Source organism: Salarias fasciatus, chromosome 19 (genome assembly GCF_902148845.1).
Source record: "Salarias fasciatus chromosome 19, fSalaFa1.1, whole genome shotgun sequence".
Lineage (NCBI taxonomy): Eukaryota > Metazoa > Chordata > Actinopteri > Blenniiformes > Blenniidae > Salarias > Salarias fasciatus.
In genome coordinates this window covers 19,199,548-19,225,840 of record NC_043763.1, presented here as the reverse complement: position 1 = coordinate 19,225,840, position 26,293 = coordinate 19,199,548, and positions in this window count along the sequence as shown.

The following is a 26,293-nucleotide window of genomic DNA, read 5'->3' as shown; positions in this document are numbered from 1 at the left end:
GCATTTCATTCCCTGCTTTAGACACCTTGGCATACCGAAGTTCATCAATAATCAAGCTCTTCCAGGAAAACAAAATACAGTGAAAAGATCTTAAAGTGCCTTCATAAAGGACGGGATGATGCAGAGGAGACAGAAACACTTCATTCCAGTAAATAAGTTCAAACAGACCTTCCTGGGACAAATTAAGTGTTTTTATGCGCAAATATACATCAGCAAACATCTCATCTGACGGTTCAAATTACCCTGAAAGAGCCAAAAAAGTCTTTAAGGAAATGACCAGGTGATGGTGTCTTAAAACAAATTCAATTTCTCTTCCCCTCCTGTCTATAATCGCCAGTGTAAAAAAAAAAAAAAAAAAACTTTATGAGAGTCAGTCTCCTCCATAAATACATAAAAAAAAGGAGGATCTGTGTTTACTACACACTAAACTCAGCCCACAAAGAAAACAACTTGTTTTCTTGAAGGTGATCCTCGCTGTCTGCTCCTCGTCCCAGATTTAAAGCAGCAGTCACGCTGTGGGCTCGTTGCCTGAGCCAACGCAGTTCAGTCATTCACAGCCAAAGTCGCATCGCTACATCGCTCACAGCTGTGGCGCAGCACAGCGGCACGGTGCTGCGCCGTTTTAGAAACGGCCTCTTCTCTTCGAGTTGGCTCAGGTGAAATATCAACAAACCGAGTTAATATCCCGTCGCTTTATGTTGATGTTTCTCAAAGTAGTTGATGGCAAAACAAGATAAAAACGAGCCACGCGTTGGAGACAGCAGAGTGAGCGCTCCCGGTCCTGGAGGGCCGCAGTCCTCTATGTTTTTAATGTTTTCTGCTCAAACACTCGTCAGTCTAGTGGGATTGGCAATAAGATAGAAAGCCTGATCAGACTGTGGCCCTTCAGCAGCACGACGACCAAACTCTGAACTGCAGCTGAGCTTTTAATTCATTAAGTTCGATCAATGTGAAGAAAATTAATCTGTAATGGTGAAAATCTTCTGACTTGCTGTAGGTTTTTTTTTTTTTTTTTAATCACTTCAACAGATTTTTAGGAATTTTTTTTCATAAATCTCTTAAATTACTGATAAGACTTTAAAGATATCTCAAACTCAGAATCACTGAGAAAGGAAAAGACTCAATTGTGTTCAGTTTCACTGTCACTTTTTCTGTTTTGACAATTCAATCTCTTGAAGATTACATTCACTAAGTGGTTTTTAAGAAATTTCCCAAAGCAAATTTGATCTACCTACTCTGCAGACCAAATACAAGATCAAATAAAGACTGATTTGACATGAAATGAGGACGTATTTTACATTGTATCCAGGCATGAGTGTTTACCAGGATATGTGGCATTTGTTTTTTGGAACAATAATACACTGAGCAGGTAAATTACAGTTTTACACTTGCCACATTGTGTTTTTGCGTCTCACATGACTCACACAATTGCTGATTTAACTAGGATATTATTGATAGAGTTTGTTTCTCTTTACACATTACATCTCTCGCAGCCATGTTTGGTAGTTTCATTTCCTCACAATTCCTCAAAAATGAAAAAGGTATGTTGACAAAAAAATTACAAAACATGATAAAATACGGATACAGCAAGAAATTACTTTAAATAACCTCACATAAAAACTCTTTAAATCCTATTTAAAAGCAATGTTTAAATATTTCATTGACTTCCCAGTAAAGGGTTAAGCATGTAAAACAGCTCTTCCTGTTCGCATAACGAACTGTGTCATGTCCTCTTCACCAACGGCGCTCGCTGCCTGTTAGAATGACACCGAGCGCCCCCCCCCTCGTTTCCCCTCCATATGCTTTTCAGATAAACCGGCGGCCAGTTCGATTCAGTGGGTTGAGTCATGCATACCTGTATCCAATCCAGGCTGAATTAAGTGACACATCCCGACTGCTGGCCACTGGAGCAAAAAATTAGCCTGCCGGCCCCTTGAAAGGTCAGCTCAGTGGGGGGAGAAATGGAGGGTCACGCCGCTCCCCCGTGAACCCCTGCTGAAAGTGAGTCAAGCTGCCAGCAGCTCTGACAAAAGTCGGACGGCCAAGGTACTGCTGGTTATTTCAAGAGCCGCTCTGTTTCATCTGACTGAGATACACTCTGTCCCCGAGTTACCCCGGTCAGCGGCGTGAAGGCGCCACACTCCGAGCTTCCTCTGCTTTATCCGCTGAGTTGAATGGAGAAAACAGATAACATCTAACTGTCATTGGGTTAATGGAAAATCCATAAACTTCTCAGCAACAAGCATTTTTGATCAACTTATTCATTTAATTCTTGCTGATTGGAGATGGAGATAAAGACGTATAAGTAACAACAAGGTGCTCTGAAACTCAGTATTTTGTTCATTAACTGAAGGAAAACATTTGCACTTCTTTTCTGTCTCTTCTTTTTCACCTGGAAATCCAAGTCAATGCAGGTAAAGATAGACATTTGTATCCATCAATAATGTGATCCTAATAAGTCTATCATTGTACAATCCTTCTTTTAAATAACCCGATATTGATGAAAGTTACCTGACTGTGGCACAAATACAAATGACTTCCACCTCAAGAGCCAATTCATTTTCAGATAGTTTCTAACCAATGAGAAATATTCATTTGAGGATGATTCCAGGTTGTTTGAAACGACAAAACTCATCTAAACCTAAACTCAGACTACATCTGCTGGATGAGGTGGTCAATGTGAGTTAATGCAGCAAGTGGCGAGCAGCCATCCAGTTGAGTCCACCTTAGTCTGGTTCATACACCTTTCATTTTTCATCGTGAGCCTGCAGGTTAGTTCACAAGCCTCAAGTACTTCTTATGAATGACAGATCGATGGCGAACAATGTCACAAATTCAGAGTAACAAAACACCGTCAAACTTTAATATTGTTCTATTGTGGATATGACTCCCTTTTTTTTTTGTTTGAGTCTCTTGCTTGTGTTTGAATCTTCATATATATTTTTCCATTTCTTTTAGAAATCTCAGACTGGATGTTATCAGTTTAATCATATTTGTCACCTTCTCGTTTTTCCAAGTTCACCGTCAACGTTTGACTTTTCCTCCAGATGAAAAGTGATTTTGAGAGGACATTGTTCTGAAGTCTTGTGTTCCCTCCAAGGAAACACTCACTTCAGTCACTGTTCGCCACGGAGAAAGTCCCACTTTATTTCCAATCACAATCTGACTTCTGACACATCCATTTAAGTTCTGATGTTTCACGTTTCCCCGTCATCAAAATTCGACTTGCTCAGCAAAGTTCTGCTGGCAACTTGAGACAAGGACATATTTCTAAAGAGGGGAAACAGAACGAGTCTAAAGAAACAAACACATCAGCATCATTGACCAGTGTTTTAAAGTGAGGATACAACTGAAGGAGGACGGACACAAAAGAGCTAAAAGTCAAGGACAGTGGTCAGCTGATGTGGGATTTTGAGAGACGGAGCCAAAGATGACGTATTAGGCTTTCGACAAACACGGAAGGTTTATTTAGAACTGCAGAGACAAATCTGAACAGAATCTGCACAACTCTTAGTTTCCCTTCAATTTATGTAGGAAAAGCAACTAATAACTTCTGGTGTCTGTAATGAAGAAGGTCACAAGTCCATCACAGGACAATCACCTCCTTACTCATATTCACACATAAGGGCCGTCCAGAGACACACGAGAGAAAACTCACCCAAGAACATGTGCAAAATCCACAAGAAACACCTCTCTGCCCATCCTAAACTCAAACTGGTGACACCTCGCCGTCAGGTCAGAGTGCAAACCTCTACAACACTCTGCAGCCTTTGCACAACTATCAGAAAATATTTATATTAATACACCTATATGCTGCTGGGTAGGTAGATTAGTCAAGGCTTGATAGACGTGACTGTCCATATTTGTTTATTTTAGGAGATAATCAGCCCTTTTAAGCACGAACCCTTATCTCTCCCAGTGGAGGGAAGAAAAAAAAAAAACAGCCTCAGATAAGGAAAAGATGCGAAAGTTTCCTATTGCGCGCGTGATGCGCAGCCTAAAATCTGCCTCCACTGCTCCCAGGTAGCTCTTCAGGCGCATGTGACCGCCTCTTATCAGCCCTGGTGTCTGGGGTCACGAGACAACCAACAGATTGTACGCCAGGCGTTTCCAGCTTGTCACCCGGAGGATTCTGATACTTCCATCTCCATAAACAAGTAGCAGACTCCCACCGCCTCACCTGGAGTAAAGCAATTACTGTGAAGTTTTCCAACTGACAGGCTGCCAATCACAACTTCTCCATGAGTTTAGATTCCCAACACTTAGTGCAATTATTCCGCTGCTATTTTGTTGACACTTGCCTTTCAAAGGCGTTCACACTGCATTTTTAAGAGCAAAGTGGTTTTAATATCAAGCCATGAAGATGTTCTTCAAAGCAAATTTATTCAGAGGGAAATTTCCTTAAACTGTTGACAGTGGTGCAACACAGCTCAAAGAAATCATTTACATATCGGGTACAGTTAATGAACTGACAAGTATCCGTGCACTGTATCCGTGCGCTATCGCTTGGTTAAACTGTCAGCGGCACATGTGCGGCAGAAAGTCCCCTGAAAGAGCGCCATCATTAAAAAACCCGGCCGGCCGCCACACCACTGCCGCTCCTTTCAAAGAGGAAGCGTCTGGACTTTGGTCTCTGGCTCCCCATTACACTGGGAGAGATCAGAAACTCGCCGTCTTCTTCGGGAGGCCACCTCCTCGACTGGCCCGGCTCCTTCAAATGATTCACCCCATTAAGGAGCCAATCAGGTATAATGAATGAAGCGCGGGGCGAGCTCGGCGGCTGAGGCGGATGAATTATTTACCGGGACTTGTCATCCTTCTCCCGTCGAGGTGCTGCAGTCACTGAGGAGCAGCGAGACACATGAAGGCTTTCCGGGGTGGAGAGACTCCGCAAAGCTGGTGACACCCCCCCCCCCCCCCCCCCCCCCTCCTCCACCCCCTGCAACCCATCCCTCCACATCACTGAGGTCCACCTCCCACATCCTTTTTCCTCCCTCACTTCCTCCTTCTTCCTTCTCTACCCCTCAGTCACCTCCTCATCCTCAAATCAAACAGCCCCCCCACCCCCGCCGGCCCCCAACCCCACCCCTCGCTCTTCCCCCACCTGTCAGACGCCGGCAGATCGAGGGATGGAGACAGTACCACTTCGTTACCAGCCTCTCACACGGAGGTTTCAAACAGATTTCAGCTAATGAGGGAGCATTTAGAAACTCAGGGATGCCGACATCCAGAAGAAGAGGGAGATGAACGCGGGGGGGCGGGGCGGGGAGGCTACTGTACAGCAGCGGGAACGCGCTCGCACACACACACACACACACACACACACACACACACACACACACACGGTACACAAAGCAACATACAAGCCGCTCAATCCGCACACCTCCTTTTGTGCATGCGAAACCCACACACAGATAGCACAAATTCACCTGTACACACACTTTCTCTCACACACACAGCTCAGGGTTGTCAGTGCAGGTGAACAAAGTGAATAGAATATGTGACTGACAATAAAGATTTCTTTTAACATCAGTGAGAGGGAGGCGGGCGGGCGGAGGGGCGGGGTGGGGACGAGTCTGGGGAGACAGGCTGCAGAAGTTCGCATTACTCTGAGGGACCCGTCGACTGCATATGCCATCTTTAATGACGAGGCCTTGCCAAACTGGCACCCAGTCAGCCAACCAGGAGACTGCAAAGTGAGGGAAGAAACCCCGCAAACCCATTATTTCAAACCTCCGTCTCACCGTTTCTTCTTCTGCTGCTTCTTCACACCCCCTCCCGCCTCCACTTCCTTTAAATGTGAGTTTTAATAGACACTGCTAAATTTCCAGTGCTGTCTCCTTAAAGTTTAATTCGCACACTTTTCCCTCACTCCTGCACCCCCATTACGGTGCTGCGACAGCAGCTGCAAACAGGGTATTATTATTTCATATTATGAAAACATTCTTTGGAGATGAAGGCGAGGGGAAAGGGGAGACCAGCCGTGGCAATATTTTCATGGCACGTTTGTAATGGCAGGTTTGGAAGTGAGCAAAAGAGGACACTTGCTTTAAGGCACTAATATTCTCCATGTTAACGTGGCGCTAATTCATTAAATCGTGTACAGTCTCAGGGTTTTTCGGCAGAGTATAAACTTATTTGGGAGTCAGCCGAAGGTTAATTACTGAACTTATTCCTTACAATACTGAAGATGATCAGAACATCGTCGATCTTCAGCCTTCTCTATTTAAAGGAAACAAAATAAACATTTCAGAATATTTTTAATTGAGGAATTAGATTTATGACTGCATGATACATTGACCAAAGAAAAAAATATATTTTTGAGCTTTTCATTTTAGCCAGTCATCGCTGTCTAGTCACTATGCTTATTGAGCTTTGAAGTACTTCAATTGTTGTTTTGATTATATAAACCGCAGACATGATGACCTCCAGTGTCCTCCATGATGAACCTCTGAATCGGAACATTGATCCCAGCAGTTGCTGTCCCAGACGCACTTTTTCCGTCTCATCTGTTTCGTGTTTTAATTTTGAAGTCTGACATTGTCTCTGGTTTCAGGCTCCTCCTCATGTCTGACTGTCTGATTGTTGTTCCCTGCCCTGATGTCTTTCATTTGAGATTTGTGGGACTGTTTTCACCTGGAGCAGCAGTACTGACTGGACTTGAGTTCTGTGTCGTGACGCCTGTTTGGCTGTGATTCTACATCTTCCCTGCATTCGCTGTTCTTCAACAAGGAGCGCTTATCTCGGCGCCTGCTCTGTCCGGCCTTTTTGAGGCCGTCCTCCAATCACTACAGGCTGTAGATCTGAAATCCAAAGTGTCAGCGTCCATTTAGGTAACTGTAATTAGTTACATTCAAACGCCTACAGGAAAATGTGCGGCATCTATTCATATGGCACCTTTAAACTCTCGTTGAGTGTCCCCCTGCATCTTCCATCTGATCTGAGGTGTTTTGTCCTGGTGGCACAATCAGCGTGTGGCCCAGAATAGAACGCACACCCACCCACCTACAGCTAAACACACACACACACACACACACACACACACACACAAATGCACTATAGCTTTCCAGCAAACCCTCAGTTGGTCCCTTTCTCTCTAATTAGTAATTAACACGTTTTTGGTGCAGGCCTCTCTTTATTTATAGCCCTCTGTTGCCAAAGCCTGGATCCTGGTGCCAGGATCAGATGGAAGCGGAGCGTGAGGTGAGCGGGGAGCCCTGGCCACTTGATAAACACACCGTAATAGTTTGGGACTAATCAACTGATTAACCAAACAGCTTGTAACAGCTTTTCAAATGAGCGGTTCGGATCACGATGGAGTGGTATCATTGAACCGACTGTAGGTCTCTCGTTGACTTTACAGTTCACTCAGTGCTGCACCAGCCACATCCAGAAGGCGCTTCTCATTACATGTTCAGGAAATTAATGGGGAAGCAGCCGCCCAGTTTGGAGTTCAGTTGCCGAAAAGTAATGTTCTTTCCTGTCATCGTAACATCAACCTATCTGAACAAAGTCTCAAATGAGCCTGCACTGCTGTGATCACACCGTAACAGTGCTCCATTCAAAACTTCACCCAAAAACATCTGAAATGCTGCATAAAGCTCCTTTTTAAAGCTTTAAGCTGCCTTCATTTGTCTCCATAAAGAACCGCAAATCAGGTCATTTGTGAAAATCAACACTGGTTTCATCTGAGATCCGGCACCAAGCGACTCCTAGGTAGGACACGGAATAACAATGAACGGACGTTTGAAAGGGATTGCTTAAATGTAGGACTTGAAGGAGAGAGAATGTAAACCTCCATGAATGACCCAGTTGATCATTAAACATCTGATCTCGCTCGGGCCAAAAAGAAGAAGTTCGGACCCAACAAAACTTCTCGTTCATCTGAGAGAGGAGTGACCGATGCTTTTTGATGTATTGCTGAATCTGCATGCACCTCCTCGGCTGTCACACGCGCACCTCCTCTGCGCGAGCGGTAATCAGACTGGATGGCTGATTCTTTTCATAAATTTTAGTATCTCCTTATTTCAGGCTTTGCTGCCTCTCGGCTGCCATTAGTCCCCCGCAGGCGACGGAGCCCATCTCCCTCGCACGCCACTCCTTTTTATGAGGTTTGCCTTCACTCACGGCGTTACCGCCTGCCAGCCGTCCTGCGTGGGGCCAAGTCTGTCATTCCTCCGTCAGGACGCCTCCCTCTCGACATTTGTTATTTATTCTCTAACAGACATAACGTCCGTTTTAAACAGGCTCTGTTGAGCTGATTTAAGGTGATAACAAAACGTGCCGCCGTCTTAGCATCAGAAAACATACACCGCCGTTGTATGGCAGACTGTCTCGGATTTTATGGAGTCTGCGGCTGGGCGTTTCAGTCAGGGGAGTCGTTTTGTGAATAATGAACTGCGAGACAAATGCAAGACAGGATAAATGTGACGATTTGGCCCAGGGAATCCAGAAATTTCAAACACCTCTCCCATTAAAAGTTTCGGATGTGTGAGTCCCTGTACAGTATATACGCTTTACAAATACGAAGCCATGATTTAGAATAAGAGCAGCACTGGTTTTAATGTTCATGTCATTATCGCACCAACTGGACAAATGCAATAAGGCATTTTAGATAAACTAAACAACGTCAGCCGAAAGGTTTTTGTATGGATTTAGAGAATCATGAAAATCTGTACATTTCATATTATAGATCAATCAGCATGGGTTACACAGTGATCAAGATGTTGGTACTTGTTGAGCTGTGCCATTCAGGGAATTCTGCAGCTCCACCATGAATTTCATGCAAATAAAACAGCGTGTAGCAAAGGTCACGGGCTAGACTGGGACACACAAGGAAAACACACATATGCCAGCGCGGAGGACAGTGATCTGTGTCGCCGTTATCGCAGCGATATGGCATGAAGGTTCAGTGTTTCTCTGGGCGGCACCTCCAGTACTCTCTGTGACCTTTTCTTTAATTAGCAGGGCTCTATTAGACAGCAGACACATGTAATGATTTTACACCGCAGAGACAAAGAAAGACAGCATTAGCATACAGAATGATTAAGGCGAGTGGACTCTGTGTTTCCACACAGCTCAGGGGGGTCCAACTTCCAACCGTCTTTTGACAAATCGTTAGTGGGGAGCAAATTGTTCCCATTCTTTATTGTCACCTAAAGTCGGCCATATTTTAGCTTTCAATAGAGTGCCGTCGCCATGGTGACAAAAGAGCGAGCGGTGGCAGAAAGCAGGTATAAATGTTTGAGAGAAATCTGACATGTGTGACAAGTGAAGTGAGAGGAGGGTGACATTTCTGACAGCCTCTCCTCAGTGAAACTAAACCAGCACAAAGAGCAGCCTTCATCAAACCTATGTTTTAAAACCGTGCCAATCACTGTTATTTCAACAAAATCTGTTAGCGAGAGTGAAATCAAATGCAGAGGGTTTTTTATTTTTTTTATTTTAATAGGTCGACTGCAGTGCAAGATATGGTACAACCAGTGTGGTGTACGTGGTTGTTCTCCATACTCTCCATCTGTACCTTTAAAAGTAATGAGTTAATTAAGTAGTCAGTCATGATTAAAAGTAATAATGTTAATCTGATATCCTGCTTCGCGTGCGCATACATAGTCAAACTTATTTTCAATAAGTTTTGTTTTCAGTGTCTCCGAGTAACATCACTGTTGAAATGAGGAGTTAAACTGATTTTTATTTCAGGCATTCTTCCAACAGTAAACAGGAGCTTAAGGAAAACGTAACAAATTTGCTCGTCACTGCACAGCTTCAGTTCATGATTGACAACATATTTCTGCTATTTTTTTTATGTAAGGTAACACTATCTGGAGATGTAGGAAACTTTCATTCTTTTGTGAACTTGTTGTGATTATGTCGACAGATGAGTGAAGTTTCTGTCAATCTCATCTCATTCCATCACACGTCACTCACTGCTCCTGTCACTATTTCCACTTTTTGAAGAGATATGAACTTGAGCTGAATGAACAAAAAAAGCCATTCTAGATGGTAAAAATGTAAAGGAAAGAAATGTAAAAAAAAAGGAGCTTTGCCACGGTGAAATTGAGATGCAGAGGAAATACAGAAGTGCCGTAACTTCCTGCCTATTTTACGGTTTTCTGAGGAAAAAAACAAAGGGGCTGTGCTGCAGGTTTCCTTCACATTCTCATCAGTGGCTGGTGTTAGCAGGATTAACCCGACCTGACCAATGACAAGAGCTAACTTCTCCACGTGCAGATCTACGGAAGGATTTCAAAACTATATAAAACTAGAACAAGACGTTTCACACAGCTTTGAAGGAAAAGAAGATTCTCTAAAAAAAAATCTTTTTAAGCAATGGCAAAAATAGGAAAACACATTTCAAATTCTACATGCACTTTTTAACTGACTGGCCTGTAAAATTATCACTGTCAGCTTGCGTTGTGGAGCGGCTCACTTTTCTACAGAGACATTCAGCTTCAAAAACCCCTTTAAAATATAGACGCTAATAAATTTGTTGATTGTAATATTATCAGGTATAAGAAGAAGAAAAAAAAACCTGAGGCCAGATAGTCACCCGGCTCTGAAATAAAAAAAACAAAACAAAAAAAAAAAAAGCACACAACAGCGAGGTAACAGGAGTTGCAGCAGCTTACACTCTTCCACCGTGCCTGCACAGAAGGTGTAGTTAGCACGTTAGCAGAGCAGCAGCAGGTCCGACGCTCCGTCTGTGGATCTGCAACTAAAATGCAACATTACAACGCCTGTGCAGACAGCTGGGTTGATAATAGTGTATTTGCCTCTACAGAGACATGATTAAACCAGGTTTGTCTTTTTCCTCATATTCAAAATGATAATTTAAGGAAAATGACTGTTATTTTATAAAACATGGTTTAAGAACTGATTCTAATGTAAACGACTGATTGAAAGACATAGAATAAGATCATTAAAACCTAGAATTTGGCAGGTGTAACAGTTAAAGATGCATTAAGACTGATAACTAAGCTGGTTGTAATTTTGAATGCTCTTAACCTTCTGTAACGGACAAAGTTTTCAAAACGTTGCCATGTAAACAGTAGACTCCTCTGAAATGAAAACACAAAATTTCAATTAAAACGTTGCTGAGTAAATGGGGCTAAAGACAAAGACAGCAGCTGTACAGCTTTTTCATAACAAGATCTTTAAAACGTTATTGTATTATGTGTAATGAACATAAATAATCAGTTATAGAGGTGAGTTTTTCTTATTCAGGTGGAAATTTGTATGAAATCAAATGCAGTCACATTGATGGCTTCAATATGAAATCAGAAAACATTTTTATTCATGATTAATAATGTTCATCTGATTTTGATCAGTTTAACAGAATAAAACTCATTTTAATGAGAATTTAAAATGTCACAAAAGTCCTGAAAGTTCGTGTTTCAGTGAGCGTCCTTTGAGGGTCCTCTCTACAGAGCGTTATACTGAGAAAAAGACACTTATCAATAGTCTTGTCTCAACACAATATACTTCTACATCATACAATATACTTTGAAAAAGTTCCACCACAAAAAAAATGAAGCATGAGCCGGAAATCTTTCCTCGGCGCTCCTGAGCTGTGGAGGTGTTAGAGAGGACAAACAGACGTTGAAAAAAAACCCAGGAGACGAGCGAGCGATAGAGAGACAGACGAAGAAAGGATAAAGTTATGAAGGCACTCAAAGAGCGAGAGAGGAGGGAAGACAGTGCTCGGAAACATCTCGGCGGCAGAACGAGGCAGGTGTTTAATTTGAGAATTAAGACAGTGTGAAAGTTCATAAGTATGCTAATGGCTCCGCGCCTCAGCCTGCCAGATGAAGCCTCCCCGACTGCTCAAGAGGAAGAAGAAATCCACCTGAAACCCCGTCATACTGATGCACAGCGGAATTTCAACCTCATTCTGCCTCCACAGACGGAAGACAGAGAGGGAGGAAACATTTAGTGGCACATGGCTGCCCGCGCCGGGCCTGACCATAAAGCACCACCAAGCATTGCAGAAGTCATTTCTCCGGCTGTGTAATCCGTCTGCCCGCTGGTGCTCGCCAGGCCCCGCCGAGGCCCCGCAAATCATTTGTCTTATACATGATAAAAGAAGTATTAACATACAGAGAGGCTGAGAAGCGAGGTGACACACACACACACACACACACACACACGCATGCGGCCGCTTATATTTCACGGCCTCTGCCCACCCCGGGGTCTCGGGCAGATAATCCTTACATTACATTTACACAACACGACAAACAACATTAAGGAAGTTATTTGTGGAGGAAACACAGTTTAATCTTTGACTTGCAAGGTGGACTTTACTTATACGACGTGTTTTTAAACGCTCCAGCTCTCTCACACACCAGCGGCTGCCGTGCACGGTGTATCGGAGGGGTGTATGAACTGGTGTACTCACCATCATATATATGCTTCCTACTTAGTGGCAGCAGTTTGGGAACGGCTGTCTTCACATGATATCGCAGTTTATACCGCCGCCTGCAGCTGAACTCAGAAAATCCAGCCCGAGAGAAGAAAAGTACTGTCCAGAACCAGAACCAACAACAAGAAGGAGATAAAATAGAATTAAAACAAAACACATGTTTTCTAATGAGAAAGCCCCAGTTTGCCAGCTCAGCTCAGCTCACGGACCTGGTGGGACGTGCAGTGAGCGGAATGATCGGCACTGAGGCTGTTTGACCACAGGAACGGCAGACACGTCGCTCCAAGCCAGAGACAACCGTGAAGCAGAAGAACCTCAGACCGACTGTGAATCATGGCCATGGAAGTGCTCCAGGTTGGGTATTACTCTGATGCCCTGGGGTAAGAAGAAGCGTGCACGCACATACACACACACACACTCAGGAAAATGGTGGATGAGGAGAAGGTTTCTCTGGGAAATGAACTCAACTTACTGAACTTAGCGACCATGTTAAGACAGTCAGTACATGACTAAACCTCAGATAATTTGACCAGACTGTCGCAGACTGTGACGCTGAACTCTGCCTCCCCTCTGTCTGCAGGATGCATTATGCATCCCGTCAAGATACGATGGTTTTCCGGGATTTTCAGCTTAATTCATAGGTAAATCAAAGGCCCAAACACACAAGAATATTGGCTTTTTTAGTCATCATGGATCTTAGTTTTCCCATGTTGGGATAAAGATAAGCTCCCGTTTCATCGGTGGCGACATCTTGAGTCCACCTCTAACCAAAACACAACAGGGACTCACTAAAAATAAACTTTCTGCTGACTACACTCTCCGCCTATAAGCTTTATCTTAATGTATTGGCAACTTCTTGGATCATTAGCGACAACGCACCCTCTGTTTACTGCAATGTGTTCATTTGTGTGTCTTATGATTTAACAAGTTCTCAGTTTGCTAATCAGTTTCATTAGCCGGTGGCTGTTGATATTTCTAAATATGTACTTTCACTCAGAGTTAGATGGTTTTAAGACCTCATTCTGCACAGGGTTATTTTTTTTTTAATCATTCGTCTGTGAGCAAACTGAAATCACTGCTCACTTCACTTCTTTCCAAGGAATCCAGTAATCAATTATTTGACACTGACAAATTAAATATGCATCCTTGATGTGTAGATTTCAGCTTTCAGCAGTGGAAATGATCATATTAATGCATATATAGAAGATTTAATTAGCATGTCGTTGAACATTGCTTTAAGTCTACTGGAGGTGAGGTGTCGGCCCTCTGCACAACTTAGCAGACTCTGAGAGGAAGGAAGTTCCTGTTCTGTAGCAGACGCTGCTATGCTGGTGTGAACCACCAGAGGACAGGCAGGCTGACGACGAGCGCGCGATAAATCACTCACTCGGCGTGTCTGTGACAGGAAGGCAGCGGCGGCTGAGTGTGATGAAACGCCGTTTCAGATGCAGCTCGCAGTAAGTCTCCTAAAGCGCCCCCTGTGTGAACACACACGTGTGGAAGTCTGCGCCGTATAGTAGTGTGTTTGTGAACGCTGGAAAACAGTGCAGAGTGTCGGTGCCAGCGCCGGCATGGGGATCAGTGGTGTTAGAGGTGGGGATGGCTACTGGGACGGCCTGGCGTCGGAGAAGGCCCCGGGGTGCGGCGACGTCCTCGTCATAACGGATTTATGGTCCTTCATAAGCATCTCCACTCCGCCTGCCAAGACCCGATTCAGCGGCTAATTAAAACCTTTCCCTGGAATCCCTGTGAAGTCACAGAGCCACGATGCACAGCCAGCAGCCTGCTGCATACTTCTGCGCACACACATACACACACACACACACACGCTCACTCTTTTTGTGAGAGGAGGGGACTGTTTCCATGTACTGTGCATGCTCATGCATGGATTCCCACATTCAGACATACAGTTTCCAACTCCAGACAAGCTCAAATACAACCAGTCAGAGAACGACTCAGGAAGGAATTCCATTCTGTTTTAAAACACACAAAATAAAAAGGTATTTTACTGTAACCAAGACAAGGCCTTTTATTATTTAAATGGGGAGAAATATATCAATTTTCTACATTAAAAAAATGATTGGAGATTTTGTTACTACGTAACTACATGAAGATAAGTACAGTTTCTAATAGTATTTCATGCAAATATCATCATATACTTTATATATACATATATAGTGCAAATCCCAATACAAACAAAGTTTAGAAGTGATCCTGACTTTTTCCTGAAGAAGCACAATTCTTTCAGCAGATTTTGCTGTCAATGTAAAAAAGAATTATAATAAAACATTATCTCTGATTTACATTTTAGTGAAGATCTATAGTTGAAACCTCATTTTATATTACTCATAATGTAAATTTAGGTGCAATGCTTTCCCCTCCGTCCTTAAAGACTGCTGTTTAGAAAGATGTTAGTTGTCCCATGAAATGGAATTTCCTCCCTTGGACGACTCGGCCTTCAGTCACCTCTGCTGTTTCTGTCTGCCTCCAGAGAACGATCTACATGTATCAAAGCAAACAATACAAGCCTGCTGCATTTAATGGCTTTTTTGTGATCGGGGACATTTTTAAGGGTGCGTCATAAAAATCGGGGTTTGTGGCCTGTCGTCTGGCCACTGTACTGCTGGGCCTTCCAGAATACAACTTCGGCCATGTTTGTTTCCTGAATGTTGTCCTTTGTCGCGGTTCTGTCGAGTAGCTTTTTTGTTTAGCATCCGTCCCAATGAGCTGCTGGCGATCTTCGACAGGAAATAGTCGAGAAAAGCTGATGGGCCTGGTGGCTGAGCACTGCAGACCCCCCGGGCACACGGGACAGCTCACTTTGTGGTCCACCTCAAGATAAAAACCTGCTGCTTTTAACTGAAAATACCCACAAGTCTCATGTGCATCATTCAGCAGTACGTGCACGAGACACGAGGAGCCTCAAAGGCCTCGGGGAGAATCGGATGTAACCTCCGACCACAAAGCTCGGTGAGACTTCAGGAATACGGCCAACTCACCGCACTATTGCTACTAATAATATTCAGTAGTACGAGTGTTATAGATCCATCAGAGTGACGAGGCAGGAAGCTCAAAGAAGCAAAACAGATACAGATGAACAACCTGCACTTTATTCAGAGATGTCTTCTGAGGAATTTCAGTTTGAGTGTTTTGTGTTTTTTTGTTTTTTTTAAGACAGGATTAAAGACAAAGTAAAACTTTTTAAACGTCCCCTTCTCTTCTTTTCGCCGAAACCAACAACGAACAACAGTACAAGTAAAGGGCAGTGGATGAACTGAGAAAAAGAGCAATGTCTCTGCTGGAAATACAAACCATGAAGGCTGAACAAGTCTGACTGCAGACGAAGAGGGAGAGTGTGAGAGTGTGTGTGTTGGAAAATCCTTCACACACTCTTCTTTTGCCTGGTGTCACTAATATTAGGCAACATTTGGAGCTTCAGCCTTTCTCAGACTGACAGAAAAAAAAGAGATCCAACTCAAAGTGGAAAAGAAATCACAACAAAACCACACGGAGGACAGCGCTCAGTCAGTCAGTCTGACGTGCGCCCACTCAGCAACCTTTAGAGGCTGCTGAAGGCCCACAAATTATTTAGTGAGAAAAAGCGATCTTTAAGCACTTGTGGGGAGACAAGTTTTACTGAAGGGTTTTCAGGTTGGCCTTGCACTATGTTTCAATTGATTTCCGTTTTGGAGACGAACAACCAGACAAGGATTTAGACCATGGAGTCTTCTAGACTTATAGATCCTGGTCGTGGATGATCAGCGTCACCCTGGATCACTCAGACCGTGTCTGTAAAAGGTCTGCTCTGTATACAGTACTAAATAAAACAATTCTAATAAATACCAGTGGAATCACTCCCCTCATTAAACAACAACACTAGTGATTAATAGTTGAGGCTAAAAAAGGAAATCAAACTATCTCAGTGTCATGTCAATCCTTAATCAGACACAAGAAGCCTGAATACATGAAGGGATTTCCATGATTGTTTTCTCTTTCGTTTTTTTGGCAGCACACTCCGTCACAGCACGGCCAAAGTCTGCTTCTGTTTTAACCTCACCGAGTCTCCCAATGAGAAAGCTCCTCCGTACTAATCAAAAACAACAGAAGCATTATTAATCACAGAATGAAACGGCACCAACAGTAATATTACAGGTGCCACAGCGGCCTCGTCTATTAGCAAGAAAACTCCATGTCTTTTTGAAGTTTACATGTTTTTCCTGCGCGTGTCTGTGTGTGTTCTGCTTTTTCCTCTGTGTTCTGGATTCACCGGGCCGGTTAAAGCAAACATGAAAGAAAAACAATAGAGTGAATCCTTGATATCCATTAGGGCGGCACAGTGGGGCAGCTGATAGTGCTTTCATTTGAATAGTTTGTCTGCACTTTGATCAACAATCTCAACGACGGCGGCCTCCAGAGTGAACCGGTGACCCCAAATAATGCTGGATGAAGCTGGAGACGGGTACAGACAACTGACAGTTTGATTAAAAAAAACGAGAAATACATAACATTAAATTATCCATCTGTTTGTCACTCACATCCATCTTTCTCCAGCCATCTCATTTCATACTTCTGAACCTGTCAAAGAAATGAAACCCAACAAACACACTCACATGATTTACCACAATCTGCATGCACTGTCTTAAGATCAGACCTGCTTTCCGTTTCTCACCCATAATACACTGGGGGGAAAAAAAAAAAAAGGTTTTCTCACGTTAAAGGAGGAGCAAACCACACATCCACTATTCATTAGCTGCAAAACCACACATTGCACGTGTTGTATTCCTTCATTTGTCCCCTCAAATGCTTTTAAATTGGACATATATGAGACATCTCAGCAGGAGAGATTAAATAAAAAATATGCCATCAGAAGCAAAACTCTGAAAGGCTTTTAATAAATGTTTTCTTCTTGCTTGGCACGGGAAATCCTGAAGAATTGAGGCAAAACAAAGAAGGTGTAATATATATATATGAAAATTTACATACAAGTAAGCTTTTTAAAGGCAAAAAAAATCCTAGAAAGTGTCCCGCCGTGTCCAGTTTGACCATGAACAGACCCTCAACTCATTTATTTCAATAGATGTGGTATTTGAAAGGGGTGTTAACATAATGCAGTGCAGGAAATGATGACATATTGAATCACTTTGCTTTGTGTGAAGCGTCTCCAGCCTGTAAATGTGCACCAAGCTTTTCTCTTCTGCTAATGAAGTTATTTCCTGCTCTGAAAAGGGAAAAAGAACTTGATCATTTTCCCTTAAGGGTCTACTAATAGCCGTGCAATACTCCTGCATTTACCTACCAGAAGATGTGGTCCAGAGGTTGGGTTTTCTCCGATCCGTTTGCACAAAACATGCAAGCAAACGGCACAAAACAACACGAAATCTCCCCGTTTAGTTTAAAATCTTCTCCATTTGTTTCCTCCATCCTGTCAAGCTCTCTCTCTCCGTCTTGCTCTCACAGCTTGCAGGGTGGGATCGAGGTTAAATTTTGTCAGTACAAAGTCATTTAGCCAAGAGGCACATGCTAAAAGATTTATGGGAAGAAGCAGTGCCAGGGGTGAGCTTCCCAATTTCTTCCAAACAGCATCTTTCTGGAGAGAAAGAGCTGCTTCTCTGCAGCGTGTTTACATGCAAACAGTGTCGGGGAGCTCCGGAATGTTAGTTAGAGCAAAGCCTAACATTTAGATGGAGGGCGATGCCCACCGGGCACGTGGACACGCGAGACCACATGTGCCGGGAGTGGCGGAGACGAAAAAAAATCTAACAGGCAGATATACTTCCATCACGTATTGGTATCTCAACTTCACAGTGTGCTGTACCGTCCCCTGACCACGCTTCCTCGACAATTAAAAAACCGTATGCGGGTATTACTGGGACAAAAAAGGTGAAACTATTTACACTTCAGAGATCTGGTCCAAGCACTTCTGGTACAAATGCTTCCTATCAAAGCCCTGGATAAAGCGTGATAAATTGCACGCTCATTCCAACAGTTTGCACTCTGAATGCTTTTCGCGGGTGATCAGCGAAGAATAATAAAATGAGTGGAAGTGCAAACAAGCAGCAGTACCCAAATGAGGGTTTTGCGTGCGTTCGGCTGTGTGTAGATGAGAACGATCAGCTGCAAGTGTTATCGTTTCTGCGCTTGTTTGCTTGAGTTCATCACGGAGTGACTGGATTGAGCGCTGAAGCAAATTAAAGTTTGTCTGGATGGCGGAGAAAGTCATCAAACATATTGGAGAGCTACTTCAAATATAGCTGACTTTGTAAATGAAGAAAGCTATAAAATAAAGGGAAATGACAGATCACAAACCTGTGAAGAAAGAAGAACAGGAAAGACTGCAGAATCGACGATGGTCTCCAAGAATATTTTATAATAAATTGCGAATAAAAGTGAGAAGGGGCTAACAAAAAGTGTATCTCACTATTACAGTTTACAGTTACAGCTAATTGGTGCCTAATTTACAAACAATTTCAAAAGAATACAATCAAAAACAACACAAATATTTTCAGATGTTGAACATTGTGGTTCTCCTTCATACATTCTTTTTAACATATTTCTAGAATACCTATGTGCTAAAACCAAGAGTTCAATTATTTGTCTCCTAATTAGACCAAACACCTAACTGGCGTTAAAGCAATCGCCACCTTGCAATTTCCTGCTCCTGCATGACAGCTTTCTATCATCATGAGCTCTCAGAAAATAAACCTAAAAAAAAGATTCTATGACTGTGTTTAACTTTCCTGAAAAAACTTGCAATTACGTTTACAAGGTTGATTATATTGTACTTTACACCAGGGGTTGTCAACATTTTTGACCTCTGGGCCCAATTTTCCCAGCACCACGTGTTTCTAAGTATATTTAAATGTCAACACTTTCATTTTAACTGATCCCAGTCGTGGTTTGATTTGTACGAAGAATCCGCCCGTACAATCCGCTCCGCTGTCAGCCTTTGTTTACATGAGGCTCAAGCGGATTATCGATCGGCGTGGACTACCTCGTAGAGTCGGATCAGAAATATAACCCACTCTGAGTGAAAAGGATCCACTCAGGTGTTTATAAGACACATTTACAACCCGCTTCACCTGATATTCCGATTAAAGGGAGGATGTTTTGGCCCAAATGTGCCTAATGAGACCACACCGATTTAAACACTTGAAAAAGGTCTGACGTTACACGTCTGGTTCCACGGGGCTCTGTCCACAATAAATCAGTCAACAGCATTTACTGCCATCAGAAGACATGAATCTGTAAATCTTCCAGACTCTTCCAGTCCCTCTGTATCTCTGTTCAACTTGCCGATGACGCTCTGAACTCAGTCTGAGAACTTCCTGTTTGAATCCTCCAGCTGTGAGGCTCATGGTTTGTTTGGCGTCTTCTTGGTCTGCTGGTGTTACAATGTGAACAGCACTATGAGGAGAGCTATTTAAATACCATTTCTAGTTGAACCAGGGATTTTCTTGATGGATCCATGGATCAAACACCTGTTGTGAATTTTTGCCGTTAAGCTCCTAGTCAGAGAACAGCGAGTTGGGCAAGAAATGCTGAAACGTCAAACAGTTGCGTCCATTTAATAAACGCGTTTGAGCCCTGAAGTGAGGGCTATTACAGTAACCACTTATGAGCTCAAATATAAATAATGTGTGAGGTCTGCATGAAACATTTAGTAAGGCTCGTCTCCCTCAGCGCTCAAGTGTTTTCTCACTATTATTTGACCAAAAAGTGCACGCTACTGGCGTGCACGGTCATCCCCATATTATAGAGCAGCAGAGTGACAAAGGTGTGAGACATACGGCTGTGTGTGTGTGTGTGTGTGTGTGTGTGTGTGTGTGTGTGTGTGGAAGCAGGAGCCACATTGATGTTCTCCCGGTGACATGTTGTTTATCACAATGCAAGAGCTCTTATTATATATTTAAAGGACCTTTGAAATGATTATGAGCTTTTGGCCCACGAGCCTCAGAGAAGAGGAAAACAAAAAAAAAAAAAGAAAAGAAAAGAAGGGAGCAAGTGAGCATAAGGCAGAAGTGGGAGAGGGGGAAGGAGAACAGGAGGGAGGGAGGGAGGAATCGTCTCCAGAGCAAAACAAAAGGAGAACAAACAAATGGCATCCCTTTTAGAAAAATGAGATAATAGAAGAGAGGAGGAAGAAGCAGGAATCAGAGGTGTGTGTGTGTGTGTGTGTGTGTGTGTGTGTGTGTGTGTGTGTGTGTGTGTGTGTGTGTGTGTGTGTGTGTGTGTGTGTGTGTGGAGGGGGGTGGTCTTTGTTGTTGCTAGCTGTTGTCAGCACATGTCGTCACTTTTTTGCTTCCTCCCTTTTTTTTTTTTCCGTCCCCATTTGAAGATGGAGGAAAAACACACAGAGCTAAAGAGCAGGTTGAGAGCAGTGGAAGGTGGCGAAGGCGGAACAGTTTGATGTCCTCGCTCTGGGAGATGAAGCATCCTGGGCCTATAAGCTTATCAAAAAAAAAAAAAAAAAAAAGAAGGATGAATTATACACACAAACATGGCAGCGAGGGATGAAGCCGAGGAGACGCGATGATCAGAGAGCGGGGTGGAAGAGGCTGAGTGCCGGCGAGGCAGGAGTGGAGAAGATCAGGCCTGTTACAGGAGGCAGATTACAGACGAGTGCAGCAGGAGAGCAAATGTGCTCACAGTCAATCACTTTCACCTCCTCCACCGTAAACACTGTCGGGTTGAACTCCTTGGACACTTCTCTTGTTTTGTTTAAAGCTCATACTTTCCCTTAATGTTTCTGTCTTCAGCCTATAACCTGAAGAAACTGGAGCATCGTCCATATGATAAATGTATATTCTTTTTTACTGTAAAACATGCTTAAAACAAATGGAAATGTTTCTTAGCCAAAACAGCATTTGCAACGTTTGTATCATTTAAATTTCAATTCAAACGATTTTTTTTTATATTTCCACTGTCTTTCAATTTATCAATACTTTCAAATGAAGTCACCAAAATAAAGTTAAATAAATCAAATACAATTACGAAGATAAAAAAAATCAAATTGAAGGTGTTTAATACAGTTAAGATTGAGGAAAGTCTCCATAATGCAATAAAAAAGATAAATAAGGATAAACACTATGAGTGAAATAGGATTTAAAGTGAAAGAAGCCTGAATACACCGCTACAAGGTGTTTTGTCTGTATTTATGAACACAGATATTCGAACATTTTAAACTTTATTGAATAAGATTTCTTCACTTTAAGGCATCTTAACTTTTCTGCCAATTTTCCCAGAAAAATGAGCCAGACAGACGCTCAGGTTTACACAGCGTTTTCAGGTGAAAACATAAAACTTCCATCCCCACGTCCACGGTGCACCGAGTCACCGGAAACTCCCCCAGTCTGTCTCTGTGTAAATGGGGGAAAATGCAAGTTTTCTGAAACGCTGCTACTGTAACTGCACACCTCGACCACAGTAAATAGTTCTTCAACACATATTGGATGGTTTTTCTCCAGCAGTAGCTGACATGTGGTTGCATATTTGTTGCTCTTAGTGGTTGGAGAAAGGCGAAAGAAACCTCAGTGTTAATAAAAACCTCAGAGGTGCAGTAGGGGCTCTGATGTTTCTGCTGAAATTCACACATCCACCCATCACCTTTTCACCGCGCGGCGCAGGGTTGGTGCCAGAACTCCGACGTCGGTGGGTGCCACAGATGAATCTGTGTCCGTGTCGGAGGCGGTGACTGATCTGGCTGCTGATAGGCCAGATAGGTGGAGGTAAATGAGCGAGCAGCAGGGTTTCCTTCTCATCACTCTCCGAGGCGAGTCTCCCACTCATCACGTTCAGATATTCATCCGGGGATCCAGGTGATTACCTGCCCTCCTCCACAGAACAGGGGAGGTGTTGGGGACTTGTCATGTAACCGGCATTCCTTGGTGGATGAGTCCCATCTTCCGCCGCAAACCTTAAATAGCTGACAGCACCCGTCATTAGCGTCTCCAGGCTGACCACCAGACTGGGATTGACTAAATGCATATCCTGTTAGGTTGAAGCAGGGGAGTCCAATCCATCCCGCAACTCGGCAGGATTTGGCGAGAGCGTCTGTCATCACCATAAATCCTTGAGCGCTTCTGATATGTGGAATATTCAAAGTGGAGAAACGGAGCTTTGCGTCATTGGAGTGGCCGACAGAGTGACCGTCCAATCCTGATTCTCCAGTCTGTCACACATTCGTAACATGAGCTTCTCTGTACTGTCAGACACACAGTAACACACACGAACTGTCAGATATTGAACACTGAAGCTGAAAATATGCTGAAAATCTGAATAAATCCTGTCTCATGGAAAAAGGGTTGAAGGTAAGATAAGATGGGGACACTTAAAAATGTGAAATTGTGATTAGCTGTCTTCTGATTGTGTTTTGTTTAGTCCTTTAAGTCTAAGATTGTGACCAATTATATATGCCCATGAACTTTGATTGATTCCCAAAACACAGAAGCCAAAACTCACCAGTCGCCCCCTTGTGGTTGGTTGTAATACACATAAATTCCATTTTCTTTACATGAAAACACAAAGCAAAGAATATCAGTGCATGCTGACAGTCTTTTTTCTTTTTGGAATACTGTTGCTCTGTTCGTCTGTGTTCACTTTTCTGATCAGTTTGATTCCTACGAACTACGACAAGGAGCTGTGAAGTGGTCTGAACAAAGAATCTTTACATAATAAAGCCAACAGGCGTCACAACTGTTTTAGTCATTTTCATGAATAAAATACAGAGACCAAAAAAACCCAACACAGTCAAAGGTAAACGTAGACTAAGCTCTACTGTTACTTCACTTTTCTAGTCATAACATGAAGTAAAAAAATTGAAGTTCAAGACCAGGTGCGAGCCATTAGAACCGCTCTCTGGGCGGAGAGGTAGAACCAGCCGCTCACCTGGGTTCACTTTGTGTTTCACCAGGCACAAATCTAAAGGCCTTAGATTAAAGTTGTTGGTAATTACGGTTTTGGCAAGGCATTGAAGGAAAAACTGATGGAAAAAAGGCAAAGTTCTTCATAATGGTGGTAATATTTCCCAGCTTCCTTTTAATGGCATTTTCACGTTTGTTATATGTGGAATACTATCTTCACAATATTTGTTGTGAACTCGTGCGGTGACACTTGGACTTTTTTCAAGGATGCAGACTCTTCTCAATACCCACAAAATGTGAACGTTATGAGGCTCTAACTTAATAGAGACACTAAATCACTTTAACCTTTCAGAATTAGCGGACACAGTTTAGCCACACTGGCAAAAATCCTGCTGGTCTGTTGTAGGAACTTAAAGGAAAAGAAGGTCTCATCTTTCATCTTTTGCTGTGTGTGTGTGTGTGTCTGTGTGTGTGTAATTTCTCTTTCCTTCGCTGGATGAACACAATAGCTCTCTGCCCAGCCCTGCCAATCCCACAATGCCTGGCGGTGGGTCTGGCAATAATTCAGGGCAGGACTAAACAGCTGGCTGCCTGACAGGAGAGCTGCCAAGAGCTGGCAATGAGCGGCAGGCTGCTAACCCTTTCACATTTTTAATTAGACCCACACAGCCATGTCTTTGAGCCATCGTAAATATACAGATGACACGCGGAGCATCATTTGTTCTGAAATATTTGCTTACAAAATACTTTCTGTCAGCTCAAAGTTTGTGTGCATGTGTGTGGAAATTTTTTTTCCAATGCCTGTGTCTCATGAGAGATAAACATCACATCGGCCGTATATCACACTCAATGAAGCACAATAAATAGATAAATTGGACTTAAGTGGCAAATTCAGCTCAGTGGACTATCTCTTACTGGTTTTGGCTTTTAAATAATCAGAGTCTGAACCACATATCCAATCCAAAGTCAACTTTTTTTTAATACCTGTCCATTCACCCCACACATCTCTCAAAGCGGCTTTGTTCCACCTCCCACCATTCAACAGACGCGAAGGCATATTGTAGATCATCAGACCATTGCGATGCAAGGCTTCCTCTGACCCATTGAGGGAATCTCACGCTGACTTACATGTACAGCATGAAGCCTGTCCGACTCCGCAGGTCGTGGGCTCGAGGTACCACAAGTGCTGGGAATGTGAAGGAAGCCCGTGGAACAATAGGAAGAGTGTTTACCGGAGCGAGGGCACCATGTGCAGGAGGGATTACCACAGCATTATGACTGCAAGACGCCTTGCCATCTGGACACAACGGAGAAAAGGCAGAGTATAATGAGTTTGCAGGAAGAAAAAAAAGGGGGGGGGGAGAAAAGGACAAACGTGGGATGGAAGGTTTTTACGTCGCTGTGATGAAACAGGTGAGTTGGGCTTGTGCATTGCATAAAAAGTCTCACAGGGGAAACTGATGGTTTTAAGGTTTTGTTTACAAGTAGAAAAAGTTGGCAATGTCAGTTTTGTTTTCATTTACACGTGCACATTGTTTTAATCAGTCTAATACTTTCCGAAGAACATATTGAGCTCACTGTGACCTGAATGAATCTGTACGAAAATAACACTGACGGGCTGGGCCTACGGCTTGGGTCAACTGTGCAAACATATCACTTTAGTGGATGGATGCCTGGATGGACAGACAGGAAGACGATAGTTTAGAAATCATGAGGTAAATAAATAGTGTCCATAAGGATACTATCGTGAGAGTCCCATGATGCCCTCACAATGTGTTCCGGACTAAGACTAAAGTTCTGTAATTAAAGCCTCACTGCAAACCACAGTTCTGTTATCACACTACGCCTGAGTTGAGCTTATCTCATTGTCATTGGCATAATTTTGTCAAATAGTGCAGACTCATGTAAATTAGTTGACTGTACCATCGTACATAGAGTACAGCCAGGTTATTAAAGGTACGAGTGAGTGTTGCAGCTTCATCCATAAACAGAGATTTGCAGATCTTAAAATCCCTCCTTCATGATGTTGACCTTGACAAAACCACCAGGCTTTAGCTGACAGTTTCTTTTTTCTTTTTCAAGTCAACACTTAAAAAGTACTGAGGCCAGCTGTACAGTGGCTCTGAAATGAGCCAGGTGGAAGTTGTTTCTGTTTTGTTTTTTTTCACTCCCAAGACACCTCCGTTTTGCTAACAGCTCAATTCCATCACTGAACACTGCTGTGACGGACAGACAGTGAACACTGTCAGAGCTTAATTCTGTTGTTTTTAGTATCTAAACAAACTGGTTTTCTGGTATTCTTCTCCTGGTTCTTCCTGTCTGTGTATTAGTTTCAGCTGATGTCGGAGAAAGAAGGCCTCATGCAAAACATACTGGACCCCTCTCTGATCTGTCCCGTCTTTCTCTTTCATTTCACACAAACACACACACACACTTCCTGTAAGATGGAGGATGATGCAGCCTTCAGATGGAGAGAGGCAGGTTTGGATGAAATATAACCCATCTGGAACTTGACTACTGGAGGAAGGAGGTGACCCCTGGACCACAGAGAGCCTGTGTGTATGAGTGTGTATGCATGTGTGTGTGTGTGTGTGTGTGTGTCTTGTGACAGGGCTAAAGGTCTTGGCATCCCACTGCAGACTGTGTCACGTGGAGGCAGTGTGGGCTGGTGAATGGTCACGTCCAGCTGGGATCACATCTGGAATCCAGGGAAAGGGACAAAGGCTGAGCTCAGAGGACTTCTGGCCGGCTCGGAAAAGACAACCCTCAAAGTCAAAATAGATTCCAAAATTAGCCAAGAACCACGGTCTTCAGCCATGTGCCATCAAAAGTCATCGGTCCGCAGGTTTTCATTTCAGTCTGATTCTGCTTCAGCTCAGTTTTTTTTTTTGTTTTTTTTCTTGATTACTTCCACATGCTTGGTTGTATATATGTTGAGATGTGAAATCAGTTGCTGGAGCTGGATGGAAAATCTGCAGATTGTAGGCGCTGAACAGAGTTCAAACAGGGTTGGGAT